A 10,570-nucleotide genomic window follows, 5' to 3' on the forward strand; every position below is an offset into this window, starting at 1 on the left:
ATATATATATATATATATATATATATATATATATATATATATATATATATATGAATGATTGTAACTAAATGTTTCTTCCCCTAATTTGTCAGCTATTTCAATATATATATACTTCTATCTAAATAAAAATGCAGATGAAATAATATTGCCAAAATTTGACTTTTATATCCTAAAATACTGCTTTTATGTTTTTTTTTTTTTAATTGTAGATGGACATAATATCTTTATTTATTTATTTTTATGTGGTGCTGAGGCTCCAACCCAGGGCCTCACGCATGCAAGGTAAGCACTCTACCACTGAGCTACAGCCCCAGCCCTGCTTTTATGTTATATAAAAATTTGAAGCATAGCCAGGAATGGTGATGCTGGTCTGTAATTCCAGTGGTTTGGGAGGTTGAGGGAGAAGGATCAAGAGTTCAAAGCCAACCTTAGTAATTTAGTGAGGTCCTAAGCAACCTAGTGAGAGCCTGTCTCAAAATAAAACATAAAAAGGGCTGAGGATGTGGCTCAGTAGTTAAGTGCCCCTGGGTTCAATCCCTGCTACCAAAAGAAAAAAGAAAAAGAAAAAATGGAAGCCTAAAGGTAACAATAATATTGTTTTTCCCGCCCTCTCCCTCTCACCCCCAGCAAACCAAATAAACAAAAGACAAAACCAAGAGTCTGAGAGGGAACATGTGTGTGGTCCTTGCTAATGAAATGTGAACAAAATAAATGGGTACCACCACTTCTGGGCTGAGTCAAGAAGCAAGTGTGTCTTCTCTCTTGCTCCCTCAAAGTCTTGTGAGAGCTAGAAACACTAGGATCCAGAAGAGGAAGAACCATCAGGGTGCTGCCTGGGTTCTGAGTGGCTGTGGGAAGCAAGAGTGGCCGGGGGAAGAAGCAAGTCTTCTCATCAAGAGCACCCACATTCACTGTTGTGTGAACCAGAAAGAAACATGGCTGTTCAGCCTCTGCAATATTGGAGTGGGTTTGTTACAGTGGCTAGCTCTAATAAAAACTGTTGCATTCGGAGGTACTGAGACGGGGGTGGAGGTAGGGGAGGAAGAAAAGGCTTAGTAGCCAGTGCAGAGGCCACTAGGAAAGAATACATTGTCTTCTTCAATGGAAAACCCTTTAACACAGAGATTTTGATCTCATATGCCTATAGAAACTAGGCAAGTAGCATAATACTAGTAGATGTTGACAACATACATAGCACAATGTACCAGGTTGAGCACTTACCTTATTTTGTCCTCACAAATTTGTGAGGTAGATAAACTATGTTTTTTAAATTTTTTTTTTTTAGCTGTAGATGAACACAATACCTTTATTTATTTATTTTTATGTGGTGCTGAGGATAGAACCCAGCGCCTCACGCATGCATGGCAAGCACTCCACCACTGAGCTACAAGCCCAGCCCTGAGGTAAATAAACTATTATAAACTCCATTTTACAGAGGGGTCAAGTAACTTGCCAAGGTCACATAGCTGGTAAGGGGCAGAGAGGCAGGACGCAAAGCCAGGCAGCCCAGCTTTGGAGTCTTGCTCTGTCCACTGCCCTCTCCGCACTGAAGGCGAGTGGATAAGGGGGTCAGACCAAGAAGGCTGGAGCAATTAGAGAAACCACACCCAGTCTGAAGGGGTCAAGCCATTCAGCTCCACCAAACATCTTGCCAATTTGCCCATCTTTCAATAAGTCAGAAATCCAGATTTTCATGTAAAATCTCCATAAGGTTCTATTTTGTCTTAACCCTCTGCTGCTGAAACAAAGCACATCAGCAGTTAGCCTGGGGCCAGCCACTTGCCGCCCTGTGGCCCCTGCATTCAGAACAGCTGTCTCTGCTGTCCAAAGGCCCTGGGGACTTCTGGGTCTGGTGGTCTTCGGTCCCCCTGATATGAATAATTAACTTGTTTTCCAAGTGCTGGCCCACAAAGGTTACCAACAAGGCTGGCATTCAGGAAGCAACTTCATGTCCTTCTGAAACAATGAGGACGGGCGTGGGGGATCCTAGGGGTGTTCAGGGAGTCCCAGAATGAAGTCTGGCCTGGTGGCCAGTGCTCAAAGGGAGCCAGTAGATGCCAGCCTGGTCCGGGGGGGCCTGCTCCCTGCCTGGCTGGCTCGATGGGGCCATAAGAGTGTCAGCGAGGCTCGTTAGAGACGTGACATGCTGCGGCTTTCACTGCTGTCAGCGGGAGAGGGCTGTGGATTCCTCAAGATGCTTTAAAATAAGACAAAAAGACACAATTATGCAGCCAAACGGAGGCAAGGCAACTGCATACAAAGCAGGGCTTTCTCCACAATCAAGGACCACAACCCCAGCTAGACAGCACTGAGGTCTCACCTTCCTCCCCAGGCTGCAGCTGGGAGGCATCTGTAATTGGATGCTCCACTGCTCCAGCTTTTGGATTATTCAAACCGCAGGATTTCCAGAAGCCTTGGGTTTCAATTAAGGATGCGACCAGGCAACAAGATGAGCAAGATACCATTTTTCACCCTTAAGAATCTATTTCAGCAATGCACATGGCCAAATTAGAAACAACAGGGATAATAAGATTAACCAACACACATTGAGTGTTTACTACAAACCAAGTGCTTTTCAAAGTGCTTTACACATATATATCGATCCATTTAATCTTCACCCCACTTAATTAGTCACTGATATCATACTATCACCTCTAGTGTACAGATAAAGAAACCAAGGCACAAAAAGGCCAAGAATGGGCTGGGGCTGGGGCTCAGCAGTAGAGCGCTTGCCTTGCATGTGCGAGGCCCTGGGTTCGATCCTCAACACCACATAAAAATAAATAAAATAAAGATATTGTGCCCAACTACAACGAAAATATAAATATTTTTTAAAAAGCCAAGTAAACTTATTCAAGTTTACTACAACTAAAAAATAAATATATATTTTTTAAAAAGCCAAGTAAACTATGTGAATAGCAGTTAGGTGGCAGAGCTGGGATTTTTTTTTTTTTTTAATACTGGGGATCAAACCCAGGACTTTGACCATGCTAGGCAAGTGCTCTACCACAGAGCTGCTACACCCCCAGCCCCAGATCTGGGATTTTTTTTTTTTTTTTTGGTACTGGGGATTGAACCCAGGGGCGCTTAAAACTACTGAAACACACCCCAAGCCCTTTTTAAAAATATATTTAGAGATAGGGTCCCCCTGAGTTGCTTAGGGCCTTGCTAAATTGCTGAGGCTGGTTTGAACTCACAAGCCTCCTGCCTCAGCCTCTTAAACCACTGGGATTACAGGTGTGTGCCAACACACTCGGCCAGAGCTTGGATTTGAATCCAGGTGAAGTGAGTGATCTCAGACGGCACACTCAGGACGACCATACCAGTGCATTTACACGCTGGGAACTACATGCCAGACCCTGCACAACCTATTTTCTGTACATTATTTTGCTTAATTTTCACAACACCAAGTGAGGTATAATCATCTCTATTGTGCAGAAAAGAAAATGGGTTTATGGAGTGGTGAAGTAATTTTGCTAAGGGCACAAAATAATGAGCAGCCTACAGCCTCACTGTAAACCCAGGTCCTTCTGATTCAAAGCCAGGCTCTTTACTTGGTACAGAGTCCCAGCTCAGCTCATTTAATTTACCAGGGTTTATAGAATTCAGATCTGGAAAATCATATAGTCCCATAATGTTATTTTAGAGATGAGGTGCTGTAGCCTTAAGAGATCACTAGTTAGTGGTGAGATGGGGTAGATAGTAACTTTGGTCCCAGAAAGAGCTGGGTTCCAATGCTAGCTCTATCCTTTATTAGCTGTGTGATTCTAGGCAAATGACTCAATGTCATTGGACTTACTAGTATGTAATGGGAATAATAATAATACTTAGATGCGTGTGATGGCATATGCCTGTAATACCAGTGGCTGGGGAGGCTGAGGCAGGAGGATCACAAATTCAAAGCCAGCCTCAGCAACAAATAGGCACTAAGCAACTCAGTGAGACCCTATCTCTAAATAAAATACAAAATAGGGCTGGGATGTGGCTCAGTGGTCAAGTGCCCCTGAGTTCAATCTCAGAACCAAAATAAATAAATAAATAAATGCTTAGCCTTATAGAATTGTGCTTATAGTATGTTTGTAATATATACTTATTCTAACTACTTGACATGGCAAAAACATACTATTATAGTCCGATAGCTGTTCCCAAATTACAAATTGATGGTTTCAGACGTCTGCTTACAAGTCTATTCTTTTTTTTTTTTTTTAAGAGAGAGAGAGGGAGAGGGAGAGAGAGAATTTTTTAATATTTATTTTCTAGTTTTCGGCGGACACAACATCTTTTGTTTTTGTATGTGGTGCTGAGGATCGAACCCGGGCTGCACGCATGCCAGGCGAGCGCGCTACCGCTTGAGCCACATCCCCAGCCCCACAAGTCTATTCTTTATGACTTGACGTGGTGGGGTAAGTGGTAAGTGGGTTGCCAGGACAGCTCCTGAAATCTAATCAACAGACGAGGACCTTGAAAACTGCATTGCACTTCTGGGATTTTCCTGAGTAACGCACTTTTAAATGTGTAAGATCCCCAAGGAAATCACATTTCTCAGACAGCTGCGCCATCAGACACTTAGGACTTCCACTCTCACAAAGAGACTTAATATACGACTAGATCAATGGCATCACAGACAAAATAGGTTTCCATGGTTTTTAATTCTCAGATCCTTTTCACTGTGAGTGATTTAATGATTTTGCATCTGGAGCAACGGACCTTGCTGAAACAGCTTGTCATTTTTCCTTTCAACAAAATCCATCAAAACTTCTGATGATGTGGCAGGCGCGGTGGCACCATACCTGCTATCCCCACGACTCAAGAGGCTGAGGCAGGAAGATTGTATGTTGGAGGCCAGCCTCAGCAACTTAGTGAGACTCTACCTCAAAATAAAATTTTTAAAAAAGGGATGGATGTAGCTTAGTAGTGGAATGCTTGTCTACCATTTGCAGGGACCTGGGTTCAATTCCCAGTACCACACACACACAAAAAAAATACTGGTGATGTGTATTTGGTTTCGTTTCATGGTTGGGGTTTTTGATTTTGGTTGCTATGGATGATTTGCAGAGCAGAATATGCCCATGTGATCCACCCTCATAAAAGTCTCAGACCTTGAGAATCAACTGATTCCTCTGGGCAGATATTCCATATATCTCTCATTTGCTCTAAGAGAGAAAGCATTCCTATTTGGGCAGAGATGAGAAAGGACATTGAAAGTGTGTGCTCTGTATTCTTTGGGGGAAAAAAAATCTTTGTCTCCTCCTCCTCCTCCATCAGTAGAATCTGCTGGGAGCTCTGCTCTTCATTGTCTTGCCTCTAGGGCACAGGGTGATAGAGCAGCCACCTAGAGCATTGTGCATTGTGGCAGTGGAAAAGAGATCTCTGAAGAGTCTCCTATCAGCACTAAATTCTCTGATTCAGAAGTTGTGCACGTCAATTCTTTCACACTCATTGGTCAGGCCTAGGCAAATAGTCCCATCAGATTTCAAAGTAATCAGGAACATAATCCTGCCTCTCGTATTCCCAGAAGACAAAAGAGAATCAAAGTATTTAGTCTGTAGTCCTAATGACTAACATAGGTCTTGGTTAGTTGGGGAGGGCCTATTTGTCCAGGTTTGAAGCATTAGCCTTTTTCTTCATTGCCTCCCTTCAGAAAATGATACATTCCCACCAGGAAGAAGAGCAAAAAATGGCAAAGATTCTCAGATGGACATGGGAGTAAGCAAGAAGGGTGCATCAAAAATTCAGGGATGCATGAAGTTTGAAAACAGGATTCAGGAAGAATATAATAGCTCTTTTTTTGTTCCCCTTTTCTTTTCTCTCTCTCCCTTCCTCCCTCCTTTCTTTCTTTGGCACTGGGACTGAACCCAGGGGTGCTAGAGCACTGAGCCACATCTCTATCCCTTTTTAACTTTTATTTTGAGACAGGATCTCACTAAGTTGCTGAGGCTGCTCTCAAACTTTCAGTCCTCCTGCCTTAACCTCCCGAGTTACTAGGATCAGAGGTGTGCATCACCATGCCCGGCTGCCAAAGGCACTCTTAACTGAGACCCAGTACCTAAGTCTACTGGGGAAGACTTCATAGATGAGGTGGCCTCCTAGCTGAGACCTGAAAGATGAATAGAAAATTGTCATGTGGACAATCTGGGGAGGGCATTCCGGGGAAATGTAGAGAGACATGAGAGGGCATGGTGTGTGAGGAAACCACAAGCAGTTTCAGTACTGCTGCAGCATGGAGCACATGCAGGGGAAGGTGGAAATGAGGGTGGAACAGTTCACAGATGACCTGGCACCTTTGTATTTAAGGAGCTCAGATTTTTCTCTTGTAGGTGACAAGAGAGTCAAAGATGAGTGAGAGTTGGGGGTGCAAAATCTGACTTGAGGGTGCAAAATCTGACTAGGGCATAGCATTGTCTTTACTGTGGAACATAATCATGGGCTGGAGAGGAAAAGCTAGAGGCAGAACAATCAACTGCTGTGGTGGTTTAGGGGAGTGATGATGGAACATGCAGATATGCAAGCATTTATTGAGCACCACCCATGTACTGGGCACTGTGCCATTCTGGGGCTACTAAGAAAAAGAAGGCATAGGTCCTTTGTGGTCATGCCAGCCACAGCCTCAGGGCATGAATGAGTAGGGCTCAGGGAATCTCAAGTGTGGGTATTATAACTCCTGCCCCAAGTCCAGGACACACACACACAGGGTTTGGTGGCGCCTAGAGTACCTAAGGCAGAGCCCCACAGTCTAGCTATTTGAACAGGGCCCCAGGGCCAGCGCCATGATGGGAAAGTGACCAATGCCCCTTTTATATTCATGTCTCCCCCAAATGAGTCCTGATGTCCCGTGCTACATCTGCTTCCATTATTTTAAATCTCTGCACAGGGCAAATCAGAAAATGGAATGGCATTGTTGCGGAAAAGGCTACACTCAAAGATCCCCCTCTCGGAAAAGGATTTGAAATTTAAAAAAATGGTGGTGATCACACAGCTTTGTGAATGTACCAAAACCCATGACTGTACACATCAAACGGGTGAACTTTATAACCCGTGAGTTCTCTCTCTCAAAAAAGTTAATTTCATTGTTCAAATTAGAGGGGAAAAAATAACTCTACCACTTAGCCTTGAGCAATTTGAGGCTATTTAGTTAGTTAACCAACCAGGGCCTCAGATTCCTCATCTGCACAATGAGAATGGTTAGGGAGCCCGTCCTTCAGGAGACTGTTCTGAATATTCAATGGGAGAATGTAGGTAAAGCACTTAACCTACTGCCTTGCAGAGAGTAGGTGCTAAATATATTCTAGTTCTTTTCCTCCTAGGTGCCAATGAACTTTTTAAGACAATCTTTTGCTAGCAGATGCAAGATGTGACAGGAGCTCCAGGCAACTTCTCTTCAGACAGTCTTGTCTCAGGCAGACTACAGCGAAATCAAACGGGAAGACAGAACAGGAACTGGAGCTGACTCTCACTGTAGAAAGACTGCAGATTTTCTCTGCAGCTACACAGTGCAGAAATAACATGGGAGGTTCACGTGGAATAAGTACAGCTACACACAAAGCAGCCGCATGGAAAGTCAGATGGCACAGAGATTTCTGCTTATAATTCTAGTATGATACACAGTCCAGTGTCCAAGACAGCCAACTTGGTCCCAATTCCTGGAAAAGTCCACGGGGCTATAATGTAGCCCTGGTGGGTAGAGATGATAGATGCTCCATCCTCTTTGATATGGGTTCTTTGAAATCAGAACGAATCCAAAACAAATTTCACACAACCAGAATTTTCTATCATTGTACCAATACAGGGAAGTTTTTTTTCACTATGCTTTTCATTTGTGACTATTCTAAAATCCACCAGGTACTTAGCAAGTGCCTGCCATATGCTCAGCACTGGGAAAGATATCTTTATGAGAGAAAGAAACAAACAATGGCCCCTGCTCTTGAGGAGCCAGCTAACCTCTCAGTTTTGAGAGCAACACTTCACAGCCATGGTGCCTTGCACAGAGCAGTGGTTCTGTTGTTGTTTGTCCATAGGGTCAATGAATTAATAGATGGCACAATAATAATACAATTGTGCAGTGTGGGGCTCACTCTAAGAACCACAAGATGGGCTGGAGTAGTTAGAAAAGGCTTGTGCCAGAGGCTGCTAGTTGCCTACTCAATATCAATTCTTCCATTTTTTTCTTGTAACAGAGCCCCCATTTTATATGAGGTGGCCACATGCCCAGATTAAATACTACATTTCTCAGCCTCCCTTGGAGCTAGAGGTGGCTAATGAGATAAAACCAGAAATTGTTAAGAAAGACTTCTAGGAAAGTGCTTTAAAAAGCAGGTCAAGGGCTGGGGCTGGGACTCAGTGGTAGAGCACTTGCCTGGCATGTGTGAGGCACTGGGTTCAATTCTCAGCACCACATATAAATAAATTAATTAAATAAAGGTCTATCAAATATATATGCAAATCAACAGCCTGCCACTAACTCTTATGCTCTTCTTCCAGTTCTTCTAATCCCTGCCTGAAACATAAATATGATGGCTAGACCAGAAGCTCTATTAGACCATGAGGCAGCCTAGAAAACAGAAAGACTCAAAAGCCTGAATTTCTCATGATCACCAAACTACTTACCTGAACTACTTACCTCTTGGAGTTCCTTTACATGAGAGATAAAAATACCCCTCTGTTGTTTAAGTCACTTTTTTTCAAGGGTGGGGGATCATATGCGGCAAACCCATATCTTAACCAATACATGGAAAAGCCAGACCCCAAAGGAAGCACTGGCTTTGGGACTGAGGAAGTAGAGATGGGAGGGCATCTCAAATGCCCAAAGACCTTGGCAGGAAAAAGCATTAGCTGAAAGCAAGTGGTAGAGAGTAGGAAATAAGGAGAAGGAGGCGATAGCACTGCAGATGTTAGGGGAAAGGAGTTAACTGGGAGGGACCAGGGACTACAAAGGACTAAGAAAGCTGGTCTCTCTCTCTCTCTCTCTGGAGAAACAAAGTACCTTTGAACTGAGAAAGGAGAGGAAAAGGGAAAATAAAGAGGCCTGGGGAACTTCATTATGTGAAGAGATGCAGATGGGAACAGTGGCCTGGGTCAACCAACTGGGTCTTTCTGTTTTAAAATCAGGATCTTGTGGGGCATGGTGGTGTAGGCCTATAATCCCAGTTGGGGGCAGTTGTACACCACTGTAATCCCAGCAGCTCAAGAGGCTCAGGCAGGAGGATCTCAAGTTCAAAGCCAGCCTGAGCAATTTAGTGAGGCCCTAAGTAACTTAATGAGACCCTTCTCAAAAATAAAAAGTAAAAAGGGCTGAAGATGTAGCTCAGTGGTTAAGTGCCCCTGGGTCAATCTCTGGTACCAAAAACAAAAACAAAACCAAAAAAGTTGCTCTAATAATACCATCTAAGATCTACTAAACATCACGCCCTGGCCCTGTGCTAGGTACTTCCTGCATAGGGTCTCATTTAGGTTTCACAAGTCTATGAAATAGTCCTATATTATTATCAGTCACTCTCATTTTGTAGACAAGGAAATTGAGGCTTTCAGAAAGGCAGTAACTCACCAGCATAATCATGGTGTCCCTGCAAGCTGGGTAACACCAAGCTGGGCAACACCATTTATCTGTAGTGGCAACCCCTTTTTTCAGATGAAGAAGGGATTAGTCCCAGTGTTTCAGAACCAGGAAAAAGTATGAAGAGCCTGACATTTTTGGGAGGAGGGGTACTGGAAATTGAACCGAGGGGTGCTTTACCACTAAGCTACATCCCCAGCACTTTTTTTTGCGGGGGGTGGTGGTGGTGGTGGGGAACAGGATCTTCATAAATGCCTGAGGAGCTTGCAAACTTGTAGAGGCTGTTCTCAAATTTATAATCCTCTTGCCTCAGGGTATACACCACCATGCCTGGCAAGATCCTGATTTTAAAACAGAAAGACCCAGAGCCAAATACTGAGCCAATTGCTTTGTGAATTAGTCTCTTCACCAGAAGAAAAACAGACCAGTTTTCGGGCTTCGTTGTGTTGACTACATGGATAAGAGAAAAGCATGTTAAACCCACCCATCACCCTTGGCTGGCAGGGAAAGTGTTCATAAGTTGTGGGGGGGGGCAGGCGTAAGGTGTTGGGGTGATCTAAGGTGGTGGGGGTGAGGGGTGGAGGGAGAGCCAAGCAAACAGGAATGCAAGGTCCATTTGAGGACCATAGTAATCCACTAGCTCATATGTCTCAAATAATTTTTTTTTTCAGTACTGAGGATTGAACCCCAAAGAACTCTACCACTGATCTACATCCTCAGCCCTTTTTATTTTTATTTTGAAATTGGGTCTCAGTTGTTTAGGCTAGCCTCAAACTTGTTATCATTGTGTCTCAGCCTCCTGAGTAACTGGGATTAAAAACATGCACCACTGCACACAGCTTCAAATATTTTTTTAATATCTCTCCACAACAGGGATTGGGGGAAAATTATTCTATCACAGTTAAAGCTAAAAATTCAATACTTTGAATTGAGTTATTCAGACACATCCACTGAACACTAGGAATTCTTCCTGGAGCAAAAATCTCATTAGTCATTGATGGGAAGGTGAAGAAACCCATC

This window comes from Marmota marmota, unplaced genomic scaffold (genome assembly GCF_001458135.2).
Source record: "Marmota marmota marmota unplaced genomic scaffold, marMar, whole genome shotgun sequence".
NCBI classification, from domain to species: Eukaryota; Metazoa; Chordata; class Mammalia; order Rodentia; family Sciuridae; genus Marmota; species Marmota marmota.